The following is a 15,385-nucleotide window of genomic DNA, read 5'->3' as shown; positions in this document are numbered from 1 at the left end:
ATGGGGTCGAGAAGCCGTGACTATCTTCCTGGTACTGCGCCCTTTGAAATCGTGCTACTGATAATTGGTTACTCTGCGATGTGTTTTGGATTGTCATTATTCACAAGTGCAAGGGCATAGTCTTAGACACTTGTTTGTATTTGTCGTGTCTCAGTCACTGAAAGGATACTTAATAAGGATTTAACTGGTGTCTGGTGTCTATAATGAGTCAAAATGCATGTCAGTTTCTTGGCGCTCCTAAGCAGCTCTACAGTATCACCTGATACCTATGCTTGAAGGAGGAAATGTGCAGCAAATAAGGAAATTGGTTTGTTTCTGGTATCCAGGTGTGTTAAGTAGCAATGATTCAGTAAGAAAACAGACTTTGCTCTCTCTATATATGTGTGATTTTTTATGTTTGTTTTATTAGTTTCTCAGCTAGCCAAACAATGAAAATGCATTTTCTTACAAATGACCTATTGCTGACTCCCTTGATCTTTTTTTCATAATAAAACACCCAGGAAATTTGATGGACTGTGCTCTGATTCAGGAGACAAAACACACCTGAAAGTACCTGGATGCCATTGGAATTGGTAAAGGACAAACCCAAACAGTTAACTGAGGGGAACAGTTAGAAAACCTGCACTGGAAAAATAATGAGAGTGACTACCTGTGGCAATGTGAAAACCTGAGCAAAGTTCTCTCTCCCTGTGAGTGCAGTGAGGATTAGTTCTCACCACAGTCACGTCAATGTCTAACAGAAGAAAGTTTTAAATGTCATTTTGCAGCCCTGAGTTACCCCTTAATCTACTGTAAACCCTTAAGCAGAATGTGATTCAGCTTTTAAATTGCCTGTGGTAGTAGTAGTTTAGTGATGGCCAAAGAAGAAACAGGGTTGGGTTAGGGTTTGGTTTGTTTTTTCTTTTTTCGAGACGAGAAAATACAGAAACTTTCTGCTTGAAAGAGTACATCAGCACAACGAGACGGAACCAAGGACCAGATTTTTGACTTGTATAAAGAATTGAATTCCGCAGAAGAAGCAAGTGTTCACATGCGGGATGCAAAATAGCAGAGTATCAGCAGCCTGCAATTTAACTGAAATGAAGATAGAGGTGTGAAACTTAAAGACGGCAGGACTGAAATAAATGGAAGAATCAACACCTTCAATGGCAACCCAAAACACTGTGCCTTGACTGATTATTTGTGTAGATACAAATCTGTACCATTTTAAAAAATAAAATGTTGATTATTGAAATGACTGGAGTCACAGCTTCCCGAAGAAGCTGTGTCTCACTCTTGCCTTTTGTACTAGGTGGTAAGATGTAGGTGACAGATTGTTTGTTTAACGCCAATTTCATTTCATTGTGTTTCTCTGGGTGGTCAGTATTTTAACAATGTTGGAAGTCGGGTTTCTCATGTGAAGGTCACTTTGGCTCAAGCTGCCTAACTGAGATACCTGTACCTTTACTAAATCTCCTCGTAGTCCTAGCTTTTTTCTCCCTGTATCTGCAACCAGCTCAGCATTTGTTCCCAAGGACAATAAGCCTGGTTGTCACAAGCTGAGGTTTATCTACTCTTGCACCTGAGTACAAGCATGCATGTGTAATTAGTCCTGACCCAAGGTAGGTTCAGTCTTGCACTTAACTTACCATAAGGGCACCTGAGAGGGTTGTAGTGTGAAGTGTCCCTCTCTGCAGGTCTTCCACAGTGAGGTCACCCATGGCCTGTGCCAAGTGAAGCCATTTCCAGAGCCCCCCTCCTCCTTCGAGCTCCTGTTGGGTTGCCTCTGATGCTAAAGATGCTAGTCACCATTGCAGTGTGATACTATTTTTAATCCATACACAGGTGATGACATTTCTTAATTATGTTATTGTGACTGTGGAGCATGTTCTTACTTTGTTTTCTTTCCTTTTGTCATTGTTGTGCATGTATTATTTTTTTAAATATGTGTGTGTGTCAAGGAATTTTATATTTAAAATATAAAGTGCCTTCATCTTTTTCATTTTTCTTCCAGTTAACATTCTGTATCTCAAAGGATTCAACTGAGCACAAGTCTGATGTTTGCAATATCATATACTGTATTTACAAAGTGACCATCTCTGTATAAGACCATCCTGAATATCAGTGTAAGATGACCTTCCCTAATAACAGACCGGGCCTGTGTTTGCTAAATGAACCACCAGGCCTGTGTTGCTCATGAAAAATGTTCAAATCGAAGGAAAGAGTTAGTCACTGACTGCATAATAGCCAAATGTACTTTCCTAATTAGACTCGGGGCATGTAGAGATAGGACAAGGGGTAATGGTTTCAAACTGGAAGTGGGGAGATATAGAACAGATACTAGGAAGAAATTTTTCACTCTGAGGGTGGTGAGGCACTGGAACAGGTTTCCCAGAGAAGTTGTGGCTGCCCCATCCCTGGAGGTGTTCAAGGCCAGGCTGGATGGGGCTTTGAGCAACCTGGTCTAGTGGGAGGTGTCCCTGCCCGTGGCAGGGGGGGTGGAACCAGGTGATCTTTAAGGTCCCTTCCAACTCTAACCGTTCTGTGATTCTATCTTTGACTCAAGACACCTTAGCTGCCCACTGCTTCACTTGCTAAGCTACTTTAAAATGCAGCTGTGTCTGCATTGGTCTTACTCTCCTCTACAGCCAGAGCCAGCCAGCCTCACCGTGATTTGGTTTGCTGTTAGGGAAAAATAAACAGTTTTAAAATGCTTTGCTTGGGGGTTTTGTTAGGTTTTTGAGGTTGCTTGGGTAAGGCTGTGAGCCCTGTTGATGGTAAGTCACTTTTAACCTGCTCTTCCCGCTTCATGTGTTTCCAGGTTCTTCCTATACCTCCTTCTGATGGTACAGTAATGAAATCAATATAAATTAAGGTAACATGACATAAAGAAGAACTGAAGCGGGAATTCAGTACAGGGCTGTGCTCACAGCAGAACATTTCTCTTCTTTCAGCTTCATTTTCCCACTGCCACCATAGGTATCTCAGTCCCTTTATCCACTGTCTGAATGGTGTCATTAAATGCTAGCTGGGCATATTTAGAGATGTGTATTTGGACTTCTCTTTATTGGTTGATTTTATTTTCAGGCTTCATTGACAGTAGTCTTTACATGTGGTTAATGTATTTTGTTTTCTGAAAGCATTTTGGTGGTGATTATCAGCTTGTCGGTGTACTCTCTTGTGAGAGAGGTGTTAAGAGGCCCAAGGTGTTTGCTGAGCTACTGCATGGCAAACATGTAGGTGGAGAAATGCTCCCTACAGCTCAGACCTTTCATCTTCACGGACCTACAGTGTCCTTCTCTAATATTTTTGCCTGCCTTTTGCAAGGTAGCAAGACAAGATGAAGACCCACTGCGAATCTTCACTTGTAATATCACCAAGATTGTGGTACAGATCTGAGAAAAAGAAAAGCAGTTTAATTCACTGTTCCTCAATCCTGTTTATGTACTCCTTACTATAGTGTACATTTATATTTATATTGTTTAAAACCCACCCAACCTGCCTCGTTTGCTGATGAGGATTTTCTTTGAGTGGACAGCATTGTTACTGTAGATTTGATTGAAGTTTACTTCAGTAGGTCAGCGAGAAGTTGAGCACATGATGAATGTGCCCTGAGTTCCCAAGGGAGCCTGTGGAATGGTTTGTGCACAGGACCACTTGACTTTGATAATGCTTCTGGGCGACCGGGTCAGACTAGGTTTAAACAGGATTAGGCTAAAGTAGATTTTCCTTAGTTGTATTTTAAGTAGCATGGGATTTATGAGGGGAAAGTAGGTTTATGACCCTGGAAAAATCTTGATCCCTTTCAGTCTGGTTACTGTCTTCAGACTGAGACTGAGCGGGTTCCTTTGATTCCTCTGGTGGATAATATCTGTATGGATTTGTGTATTTCTACTAGAAGCTCACCTTCTAACCAACCTTGTAGGACCAAAGACTTGGATGTTTTGCTGCCAGTTCAATCACCACAACAGCTCATGGAGAGTTCACCAAGTACTGGATTTAGTGCAAGGAGGAGGCAGGGACAGGCAAGAGAGGTGAGACCACCACACATGGATTTGCACGGGCTGCTGAGGAACTGCAGTTTCAGTCTGGGTGCAGAAACGAATTGGCTGATAGCTTTGAGCATGTAGCAGTGTGCAAAGGTTGGCATTTGCCATCATGGCTTCAAAGCTTGCTAGCTGAGTACAAGCCCTCAACCTGCATGTTGCAGAAATAGGTTTACATTTGATTTAAGGTGATATTTTTTGCTGATATTAGTAATTAGTCTCTTACATGTAAGCGGCTGGCAATAAATAAAGGACCAACCACAGGAATAGTTAACTGGCTCCTCAGCAAGATTTTTCTAAGCCAGAGTTTGGAAATCATATTATGTTAGGAAATGGCCTCGAGGTACAAGTTAATTTACTCAGCATTTCACGTAAGCAGAGGTTGTTGTGTTTAACAGTTTGTCATTTGGTGAGGGTGAATCACAGGTCAGCACAGTCATTTCTCAGTGTCAACCAGCCTTCAGTAAACAGAGGCATTTAACACACATCTGCAAATAGCTGCTGGAGACCAAAAGTTATATCAGTGAATAATAACGTTAGGACTTCTACATCCCTCTTACTCTTTGTTTCCCAGAGCCCTTCACGATGGTGGGTGAGGGTTGCTGTCCCCAGTGCACAGAGGTGACAATGAGGCGCAAAAGGTGTCAACGAGGACACAGCCCTGTGGTCCTGGCTCCAGCTGAGCCATATTACCAGGCTACTGCCACCAGCTGCTTGACTATCCCACAGCCCTTTTTTTTCACCCCCTTCGCCTTCACATATGCCGTTGCTCCCTGATTTGTTTTTGTCCAAGTGATCCAAATTAAAAAGCCACATTTTAAAGAGCAATTCCACAGATCACAGAGAAAGCGGGGGAGTTACACTGCCAGGAACAGAGGTACAACATCTGGGAATGCCCCAAGTGCAGACCAAACCCATCTTTCAGAGAGAGGAGCACATCACCCCTATCCTAAACCACCCCTGTCTGTGTACAGCAGCAGTGACAGTGCCAGGTTCCAGACCCAGCTCTCCTTTCTTCCTCGGGGGTGCCTCTGCCACATCCCTGCTTCCCCCAGGCTCTTGGGGTGGCAACAACTTCTCCCGAGGGACAGGGGAGGTGCAGCCGCCCTTTGGCTGGGGCCTGAGCAGGCACTACACAAGCTACACCTCCATCGTGTTCTGCTGGTGGGCAAAAGTGGCGGAAGCCTAGAGGTAAAGGTTCCTGTGTTTACCTTGCAGCAAACACTAATACAAAATATCTACGTATGCCAGTATACTTCTATGGAGGCTAAAATCCACCCACCACCACACTTTGCCCTTGATCAGGCTATTAAAAATATTAAATTGCTGGCACTTCAGCTCAGGAAACAACTCTGTCACACCCACGCCAAACAATAAAAGTGGCAACAGGCAAGAATACCCTTACCCTGTTACGCTTCTGTCGCCAGACCTCAGAAACACCCTCATTCCATAACTAACTCCTACAGCAGTTTCAGATGGCCTTTGCTTTCCTCTTTCATTTCATCCTCCTCCCCTCCTGGTAGCACTTTAACAGTTTGAAGCAAACCTGTCTGTGATTTTCTTAAAACAACTCACATAATTTGAAAAGCTGCTGGAGGGTGGGTGTTATTTTTTAACTAACCACGGTAAAAGATAATGTCAATAACATATCTTCGGAGAGCTTATTAGTATTGGAGAAATAAAGTTAATATATGCACAGCCTACTTCTGAGTATAAGTAGCATGCTGTTTTGGGCTACAAATAGAGGGCTTTTTCAAAAAAAGCTAACACAATAATAACACTATTGAGTGCAAGTCCTAAGCAGTCAGGGTAACTTCTTTTCTGCTAACTACACCTTTTTTAGGGCATTTTTTACTAGCATCAGTTAAGTTGCTGACTTCTGTTTATTTTTTTCACCAACTATAATTTGGTTAGGTGGAGTACAGTCAAAGGGATTGTATGAAATTCCTGTGTTTTCCCAAACCTTGTCATTGAGCTTTTCTAAAAGTCTTTTGTTCAAACACACCCCGTTGGTGTGCCTCAGCTCTGTTCTAGATGAGTGCTGAATCTGAAAATCCCTGCCCATCGCTCTCCCACCTGAGTTATCTGAGTGCTGTGTGGAGACGAGCGAAGCCTTGTGTTTTTCAGAGATCAGATGCATGCTGTTGCTTTTTTAAAACTTTCCTGTACGCAGGGTGACAGCCATGAGCATACTGTATAGCTTCTTTGTTTCCTACTTCAAGGAAAGAGCCATTCTCAGCCCACAAAGGTAGTAATGCAACCGGCTCAGGGGTCTGATTCAGCTTAAAATAACCTGTGGCAAACCACAGTCCTCCCTGTGCCTCGGCTCCCTACTGACACATCTGAAAGTGATTGCCGGGTCACTCCTGGCACTTCACAAAATCTGCTGGAGAGAAAGGGTGGGCAGGACAGCCCGGCAGGGTTGAGCCCTGACACTGCCACCTTTCTTTGAGGGTGGCAGAGCACTGGCACAGGCTGCCCAGAGAGGTGGTGGAGTCTCCCACTTTGGAGACATTCAAAACCCGCCTAGACACCGTCCTGTGCAACTGCTGTAGGTGACCCTGCTCGGGCAGGGGGGTTGGACTAGATGATCTCCAGAGGTCCCTTCCAACCCTGACCATTCTGTGATTCTGTGACTTCTATGCGAGTGGCAGTCCCAGCTGCTATTCCTCTCAATAGCCCCGTTTGGGATGCACATGCCCCTCCGAGAGTCACAGGCTGGCTGGCAGGGCTGTGGGAGTCCTAGCCATACCCATTGCAGTGCCACCCCCAGCCCATCCTGTCCCGTCCCAGTGATGCCTCCTCCAGCCACGGCAAGCCTCTACCTTCAGTGACTCAGCATCTGAATAACAGCTGTTATCTATATCTATATCTACATCTACATCTATATAATATATGGAATGATACCCATATATCTATATCTATATATAAAAAAAAAACAATATAAGGCGTCTTAAGGTTCCCCTTTCCCAAGGCTACAAACTAAGGACAAAGCTACCCTATTTGTTTAGTTAAAGAAATCATCAGGCACATCAGCTAGTCCCAGAACAGGCTTTCAGGGCCAAGTAAATATTTTGGGCAGGTGTGTTTATTTTGTCTGTGCTGGTAGCGCCAAGCTCCAGCACCATGACATCAGACCACTTTGACCATGTGCTGCTGAGCACCAGAGCTCAGAGGGACTTCGAGTAGCCCAAAAGGCTATCCAAAGGGCAGGGTTGCTCACGGCACCCCAGGGGCTGTCTACGCCACGCCACCACTGGGATGCTGGATATAGAGGTTTCAGCAGTGTGTGGATGCGGTCAGGAGCTGGTCCCTGCCCTATACCAATCCAGCCCCTTCCAGGGACACCGTAAGGGGACGAGCATTTGCGCCCATCAGACTACCTCTGCTGGTCCCCAGGATGCTGGGGAAAGTGACTAAAACATGGAGAAAGCCTTTGAAGTCGGCCTGGCAGAGCTGAGCCTGCATGGGGGCAGGACAGCATTCCCTCCACCAACATCACTCCACAAGCAGTCTCATACCCCCACACTCGCTGCAAGTGCCAGGGAAGATTGAATTTCCCCAAGGGATGCTGACCTCACTTTGACCTGTGCTCAGAGGCAAGGCACAAATGTGCCACCATAGCCCACACAAAGCCTTGCAAGATGCCATGTGGGTTGCTGCAGCCAGTGAGTGTTGTGTCTCTGGTCCCTTTTTTGATTTTCAAAGTGATGTTTTTCCTTCAAAAGTGATGAAGACAGCTAGCATTTCTGCAATATGAGATGTCCTTTATGGGACTTCTGCGTGAATTTTGCCCATTGGCCAGCAGGTGAAAGGAGGTGATTCTGCCCCTCTATTCCACTGTCATGAGACCCCACCTGGAGTACTGCATCCAGTCCCCAACATAAGAAGGACATGGACCTGCTGGAGTGCGTCCAGAGGAGGGCCACGAGGATGATCTGAGTGCTGGAGCACCTCTCCTATGAGGAGAGGCTGAAAGAGTTGGGGCTGTTCAGCCTGGAGAAGAGAAGGCTCCGGGGAGATCTTATTGCGGCCTTCCAGTACCTAAAGGGGGCCTACAGGAGAGCTGGGGAAGGACTTTTTACTAGGGCATGTAGCAATCAGACGAGAGGGAACGGCTTTAACAGGAAGAGGGCAGGTTCAGATTAAACATTAGGAAGAAGTTTTTCACTCTGAGGGTGGTGAGGCACTGGAACAGGTTGCCCAGAGAGGTTGTTGAGGCCCCATCCCTGGAGGTGTTCAAGGCCAGGCTGGATGTGGCCTTGGGCAACCTGGTCTAGTGGAAGGTGTCCCTGCCTATGGCAGGGGATGTTGGAACTCGATGATCTTCAAGGTCCTTTCCAACCTAAACCATTCTATGATTCTATGATTCTATGAGTTTACAATGAAGGTTTCCCTGGCTGCCCATGCAAACTGCAAGTGTAACACCACAAAAAAAAAAAAAAAAAAAAAAAAAAAAAAGCAAAGGAAATGTTTTCTTGGCACGGAAAGAGGGGAGTACTTTTTTTTTCTTCTCTGTTTTATAATTTTATAGAGGTTTGCAACCAGGAATTTTATGTCATGTTTAGGTGATCTGGCATGCAAGCAGCAATAAATAAGAGCATTTGTTCTATTTTTATGGTGATACAATAAAATGTTAAAATAGGAATGTACAGATATTTTAACCTCTGGTGTCATGTTCAACTGTTATTTTAGTATTGAAAAGGCCACGGTTCCCTTAAAAGTGATCACACTCTGTACTGTAAATGGACCAAGGGAAATGCAGAGGGGAGTGTGGGAGCTATTTACGCCAGTGAGAGACACCACACAAATCATGCTCATACTTAATTTTGGCTGATTGTTAGTGTGCATTTGTGTGGGCATTGGAGAAATCTGCTTATTAAATACCTCTTTGAAATCCATTAGTTGAACCCCCCTACTTTGGAGTTAAACATGCAGAGATTTAGTGAACTTAGTGAGTCACCCTCTCAGCAAATGCAAAAGACAGTTCAATGCATTTAGCGCTAACATCACATATACAATTAACACCTCACAAGCCTGGCTAAATAACAGAACCACCCAAAGCAATTATTTATGCGATATTAGTAACTAGAGTGCAGCGCTCTTTGCTGAATGGGTGAAAGTCCTCTTTATAAGCATCTTCCCATGCTGTTGAGGCTGGAAGTTGTTGGTAAAATTATGCCTGCAGAAAGGTTTAACTCTCCCAAAGCCGCACAAACATTAGAGAGGGGAGCAGTATGAGGCAGTCTTTCACTGCCTATCAGAGCAGGTCGCTTGGACCTTTGCAAGCAGTCAGTGGTGGCTTTCTTTTCTCCAGAGAGGGGCAGAGCTGGCAGGTGAATCCTCGAAGCCAAGGGAGATGCACGTTATATCCCCTCTCTTGGCAGTGAGGCAGCAGCATCCGGATGGTCTTTCCTGGGCCCTGCCGAAGGCAGAAACACCAATGGGGCCATGCTGATTTTCCTGCCCTCTAGTGGAAAAGGATGATTAAGTCCTATCAAAGGATTGACATGGTTGTTACAAAATAATTCTTGGTAATGTCTAGGGCCTCGGTTTTGTAACCTTCTTCCACAAGAGCAGGCCAGCCGAAATTTTCATGGTCTTTGTGTCTATGAGAATGTTGGGGTTGCATGGCAATCTGCAGTCTAGAAAAGAAGTTACAAACACTTGTCCTTGCTATATACTAATATCATGCAGTTCATCCATCCATCCCGCATTTGTCACCATGGTGTCTGAATGTTTACCTAATTGTACTTGGAGGACAATTTAGAAAACAAAACATAATAGTTCCAAGCGCTCATGTGAATAACAGAAGTGAGTATGAATAATGATCCAAAGGGATATTTTGCACTTTGTGCGACTATTTGCAGTCAAGCTATTTTAACTTTGAATTTGCTGGGGTCAGAGCTCAAGTATGTCCGTAGTTTGATGCAGATTTTTAAACTTGCCCCAGAACATAATGTTTTGGTATTGCTCACAGACTACACATCAGGAACTCGCAAAACATCTCTGAAAGCAGTTGTGAAGGGTGATGCTGCTGCCAGCTGTAGTGCCTGTTCCTCTCGTGTCCTTATTAAGAGGGTAAAATAACCATATTCTTGTTGTACTCCTTTTCCGTCAGAAAGGACGTCTTTTAAGAATTAGGTTTTACTTAAGTAAGGGCCAATGGAGAGGAAGGAAATATCCTCTTCTTCCCTCTCTCTCCTCATTCTATGCCCTGGCATTCAGTTACTGCTCTTTCCTTCATAAGCGGGTCTCATGCCACACACCACATTTGTACAGGGAGGAAGAAACTGTGGACACTTGATACTGTTAATCAGTCTTGTTTCAAGATAAGGACATTAGCTGTACAATGTTTTTTTTCTAAAGTCTGGCCAACCCTGAATCTGACACCGTCCTTCAGCAATGCCCAACTCAACATGTCTGTCAGCCTTGGCACGGAGAGACCAGACATTTCCATGGTGGCATGCAAATCCCAAGATGTTTGGCCCTTGCACAACATGTACAAAATGTTCTGCTGCTTCCAGGTCTATGAAATGGTCTGTTTTGTTTGGGGGGTAGGTAGGACTGGCTGTTACTCCACGCCTTCTGTGAAACCCAGCCCAGTCTTCTTTGTGTGTAATTTGCTGTCCAGCCCTAAGCTTTCTCTGTCGAACCAAATTGCAAAATAAATACGTGAAAACACCCTTTGCATAAATCTGAGTTAAAATTATAAGAAGCACAAAACGTTCCTACTTTTCATTGAAACCAATTTTAAGGACAGTGATGCAAAGGGAAATGGTGACATTGTATTATTCACTATAGTTTGTGGTCTGGGAAGCAGGGATGTGTTTACGCAGACAGTATAAAACCAACAGAACAAATGTTTGTGCTGCCTACCACATAATCAACAGGTACAACTCACAGTCACTGGATGCTACAGAGAGCAAGAATGTAAACGTTTCAGAAAGGGATGTGACAAACTAAGGAGCTAAAACAAATTTCCCTGCAGGCTTTACATTTCTTTGACTTGTTGGCTGAAAGCGGGGGAGGCTATGAGGGAAGGCTCGTGCTGTGCCCTGCTGTCCTCTTGCATGTCCATGGTTATCAACCTTGCTAGAATTAGGACAGTTGTGCTAGATAAGCCTTTGGTCTGACCCAGCTCAGTCCCTTTTACATCCTTGCATATGGAAGACCGCAGTTATCTCTGCAGGAGGACAGATGCAACGAGCAGTGTCTGGACATACCTGCTCTCCACGTGAAGAACGTAACACTGCCAACAGCTTTGGGGTTCCTGAGACCACTCCCCTTTGATGTAGTTTTCTTTCCAAATAAATTATTTTAAATAAACGAGAAAGGGTGAAGGTGGAAAGGCCAAGGTTGTTAATGTGATGGCTGAAGTCCTCTCTGGATTCACATACAAAGTACTGTGTAAGAGTGAAAGTTGTTCAAGCTACCTCGATGCCTAGTTAGTCCCACAACAGCCTAATATGACCAGCAGGATTTACAGATAACATTTGCCAGGAGAAAATCAATTCGATTTGCAATGGGTGAAATTTTACTTTCTTTCTTCTTTGCTTTTTCTATATTTTTTCTTTTCGTTCAGTTGCATTTCTGTTAGCAGAGGCCACTAAACAACTATTAGCTTGCAACAAATTTCTGCTGATGACAGCCTAAGCTGGATTTAGCAGATACCCTAGAAGTGACACTTCATGAACTAATTATAGGAGCAGTTTTTCAGCATCCCAGAAAAATTATTTCCAACTGACACAGGGATACAGAAAACCACTGCTCCCATGATCTCTCAGCTGAGCACTTACCTCACTTGGTTGCTGAGAGGTACGGAGTATTTCACTTGAAGCCCATGCTGGATCCATCTTGCCAGTGAGAAAGTTCCTACTGAAGAACATTTTACCTAAATGATGGTTAAATTCCACCGGAATTGATGAAATATTGGAAACAACATTTTTGTCAAAAGACATGTTTCAATGTTTCACATCAAATTCTTCAAGCAGCTGTGTGCTGAATGTTGCGAGCAAGGCAATCACCTGGCTCTTTTCACAGGGAAAAGATGAGCTGATACTGCTGACTGTGAGGAATAATCATTTTGCATCCTCGCTGTTTTGTGTTTAGGGTAACCAGGGGTAGGTTACCCTAACACAGGCCATGTGTTTGGTGGGGAACTGATCGATTTCTGCCGTGCCATCTCCCCACAGGGCTCTCTCTCTGCAAATCCCCACCATCATTTCAGGTTACCCCAAGCCCAGGCTGTGCCCAGGCAAGGAGCAGGAAGGGTGCCTTGCACCCTACTGTCTCAGTGGCTGACACGCTGCCTTCATGGCCTCCATACCTGAAATCACCCATGAGTTTAATGAGGTGAAGTGAAAATGGGGTAACGCCATTTACCATCCTGTGGTTCACAACTTTTTTTTTTTTTTTTCCTGTACTGATAGTGTGTCTTGCTCTTTCTGCACAGTCAGTTGTGCCTGAGTACTTGCACCTCTCTTTGCAGTTTACCATCCTGGCTATAAACAAAAGCCACCCCTGCCACCGTTAACAACAGATGCTCTTTACTCAAGCATGGATTAAAAATGCTCCTAAAAGCATATATAAAATAAATTCTGTTGTAATCCATTCTTCCTGTTTGACTTTATCTTTCTTGTTTGGGGTTAAAAGGGAGCAAAAATGCCCAAATGTTTTTATAAAAATAACCCTTCTTGGAGACCACAGTTGCACAGAATAAAAGGATGAGAAGAGCTGGCTGACCTGTCCTGCCATGAGGAAAAATAATGTTTATACTGGGTTTGATTTTCTGCCTTCAGCTTCGCCTTCACAGAGGGAGAAAGCCAACCCTTCTTTGCAGAGGGCACAGGGATGCTAAGGTCCTCCTGCCAGCCCCCAAGAGGCAGCCACAGCAGGGGGGCTGCCAGCACGTGAAACTAGAGGCTGGGCAGGTGCCAGCCCACCAGGGAAACCTCTTCAAAGGAGATTTTCTACCTGGTTGTATTTTCACACTCTTAGCAGCTTGCATTGAAGTTCACTCTTGGTTTTCCTCAGAAATCCACTGCATTATTTTTTCTGAAAGGGACTAATCTGGGAGTTATCACTATCAAGCTGGTGCTGCTGTGACCCTGTAGAGGACTTTCTTGAGCTCACAGGCCATCATTAAGCAGTCTTTCAGCGGAAAAATATTCTAGAACAGGATTCCTTGAGGCTGCATTAAAGGTGAACTGTTGTGACGATGTGCTCCACTGCCAACCTGACCTTTATCTCCCGTAACCCTGCCCAAGCAATAACCACCCATGGCGGTCATAATGGGTGCATCTAGTTGTGATGGCTGCATCCAGCTTAACATGGTTTTTGGGAGACAGATAAAGTCACAATAGCCAAGGGCTAACTTGTGCAATGCTCCTGCCTCACCACAATACCGGTACTGTGGTTGATATGCAAATATGACTATAAGTCAATCATCTTACCCCCATAAATAATGAACAGCCCAAGAGCCCTTTGAGCTCTCCTGCATGGCAGCAGGCTGCACGCCAGGATCTCCCTTTGAGTAGGGACTCCTCTCAATGTTACTTCTCAAGATTCAGAGATTCCTTGCTTCAACAGAACCTTGGTAAGTGACTAATAGCATGCTAAACCTTGAAATCTTAGCTAAGTGATATAAAGGTTTGATTGTGCACATATAATTCTTTAGACATAAACAGCTGACCAAGTCTGGCACTAGGACTGGATCCAGCTGCAGCCAGACTCCTCTCTAAGATGTTTCGAAAGCAAGGGGGCCCTTTCTGAAACCTTGACTCAATGGGAGGGTCTCCCTGACAGTTCTGTCTGACTCTGTCCTCTATGCAGTAAATAACCACGTGTATCTTGCCATCAAAACATATTAAAATACTGTCGCATTTACTATCAAACTTTGTTAAATCCCTGTTTTATATCTATCAATGTATTGCTGCTTAATGAGTGAAATGCACCGCTCCATTCATGACAACTGTATTTATTGTGTGTATGGGTGGGGAACGGGAGGAGGCAGAAAGGTAGAAACGGACTTTACCATTCCTTCACCTAACCCACAGGTCTCACTGCTTTCTTCTTTTTTCATCATCACCTCAAAACTCCATCTACTTTCTTCTCACCGAGCAGCATCTCTCTTCTTGGGAAAAGGTTACCGAACCAATTCCAAGCACTTTAAATTAAATCACATTTTTGCAGGAAAGACCTAGAAAATCACAAAGGCGGTCAGCTCCGAGTACACGCGCGCCAGAGCGTAATGCTACGTGTGCTGTAGGGAAACTCAACCACAAAGCCTGGCACTGATCCTGCAGCCACACACATACGATGGTGCTGGTGACGTACACCGTCATGGGTTCAGCATGTGTTTTGTGCTTCCACAGGTTGTAGCCTTCAGCATTGCAACGAGTGTCACATCTGCTATTTGGACAATAAACATCAGGTCACTGCACAGATCCTAGAGGGTCCGCGTTACTGTTTTGTTGTTGATGTTGTTGTAGTGGTTTTAATTTAAATGCAATTTTCGTGGCCTAAACACCCAGAAACAGAATGTTCCTTTTGGGCAGGTAGTGTCCTCTCCTCCAGTCCCGATCTCAACACTGCAGGAAGGCTGGAGGACTGTTCAAAGAAGTTCTACAACTGTCAGACAGTGTTACACCTCAGACTCTCACACCTTTGCCTGCCCTGGACTTCAGCTGTTGCTCCAACTATCTGCACAGGTCAGACCTTTTTAATGGAAGGTTTATATGTCACTGGAGTCAAAAGTGTGAAATGGCAGTAAGGTCTAGGGCAATGGCTGCATGTGGCTTGCCAGCGGTTGCTTCTCTAGGTGATGCACTGTACTTGGAAGGCGTGGAGATGCTCAGAAAAGGTGATGGCATGTGATACTGTGAGGGGGCATTATCAGAGGGCTGTGGATTACCGAGGAGCTAGGAAGACTGTAGATGCCCTGGCAGGCCAGCCTTCAGGAGAGATGTTCCAGGAGAAGAGGCAGAGGGGCTGTGCAGGGATAGGGGGAGAGCAGTGCAGGCAGGTACAACCCTCCACTCACAGCCTGCCCACGCTGCCCCTACCCCTGGGCTGCTCCCACTGGTCCAAAACACCTCTGTAAGATATAGCCTTGGAAATACAGTAGGGAAAAGCAGGAGGAAAAGGCTTGTTTCTTTCATTTTTTTCCCCTCATACACTTCTTTTCATTATTTCTTTTGTTCTTGCTTTCCTTTTTCTCTCTTATTTTCTTCCCCTCTCCCTCTCCCTCTCTTTCTTTCTCACCTGCAACTCCTCAAAGGGTTTTACAAAGCAGGAGTAAAATTACCGGCCACTGTTCTTTTTAAAGAGAGAAAAAACCTGAAGTGCAGGGGTTTATG

Source organism: Vanellus vanellus (assembly GCF_965231255.1).
Source record: "Vanellus vanellus genome assembly, chromosome: Z".
In the NCBI taxonomy this organism is placed as follows: domain Eukaryota; kingdom Metazoa; phylum Chordata; class Aves; order Charadriiformes; family Charadriidae; genus Vanellus; species Vanellus vanellus.
This window is presented reverse-complemented; position numbering follows the sequence as displayed.